The sequence below is a fragment of the Morone saxatilis genome, unplaced genomic scaffold, assembly GCF_004916995.1.
Source record: "Morone saxatilis isolate NCDOM2014 unplaced genomic scaffold, NCSU_SB_2.0 Contig1, whole genome shotgun sequence".
NCBI lineage: Eukaryota > Metazoa > Chordata > Actinopteri > Moronidae > Morone > Morone saxatilis.
In genome coordinates this window covers 13,922,763-13,923,630 of record NW_023339651.1, presented here as the reverse complement: position 1 = coordinate 13,923,630, position 868 = coordinate 13,922,763, and the positions used below count along the sequence as shown (strand labels likewise).

The 868-nt window shown below is 42.6% G+C and overlaps 1 protein-coding gene across 1 annotated transcript in view; it reads right to left on the bottom strand.

The window, feature by feature from the left end:
* bahcc1b (BAH domain and coiled-coil containing 1b) overlaps window positions 1-838 on the bottom strand; it is a 46,196-nt gene extending 45,358 nt beyond the window's left edge. The window contains 1 exon segment of the mRNA XM_035669901.1: window positions 616-838. The gene's annotated coding sequence lies outside the window, so the exon portion shown is untranslated.
* Window positions 839-868: the final 30 nt, after the last annotated feature.

Here is an 868-nt window from a genome sequence, read left to right as displayed (position 1 = left end):
GGGGGGGCACTGCAGTTTGCAATAAACTGCTCTGTCTCCCTCCCTCTCAAACACACACACGAGAACATTCACACAAAAGGAAACTAACAAAGAATTATCTATAATTTATAATGTACAAAACTACAGGCGTGAGGAGGCGCGCTGAAAATCGAGTGCTTTTGAATAGTCCTCTGAATGAATTAGAAACACACAAGTAATGTGGCTGTGAAGAGAGGTCAGATCAGAAAGTGACACACACATCGCCCACAGCTCAGCCCTTCAGACTGGACAGGAAACAGTGGGAATGAGATATCTGAAATAAATCCTTCAAAATGCTGTCATATCGTGAGGTGTGTTGCTTTAACGCTAATATTATAATTAGCCTACTGAATGAGGGATGTGTTTAGGTTATTTGTCTGTACTACAGCAGAGTCAGCTTGCATTCTACTATTTAATTCTCTAAAGGCATGACAGCGAAAAATAGCGAATCATTTCGAAAAATGGATGCATCTCCATTTAAATAAAACGGTAAATTTTGCTCATGCTCTCCTGCATGCAGCTCTTGAACTAAATCAACATCCAGTAACAATCGCTAAAGATGATCAAACACCGGCTATAAAATACATTTCTACTTACTGGTAAGTTATATCCATTGCATGGCGAGCGGGGTGTAATGAAACAAAAAGTACAAAAATATTCAAAGTGAAAATCCCCGAGTCGCAGAGGTGAAACATGTGGGATTGATTACATCCTATGCTGCTGCAGACTGTGCTGTGCAGTCAGTTGAGGTATGGGAGAGACGCATCGTAGAAGTTCAGGCTTGTAGTGAATCGGGGCTCGTTCATGCAGCCGGAGACTCAGACACGCCGGGAGGAGGAGGAGGAGGAGG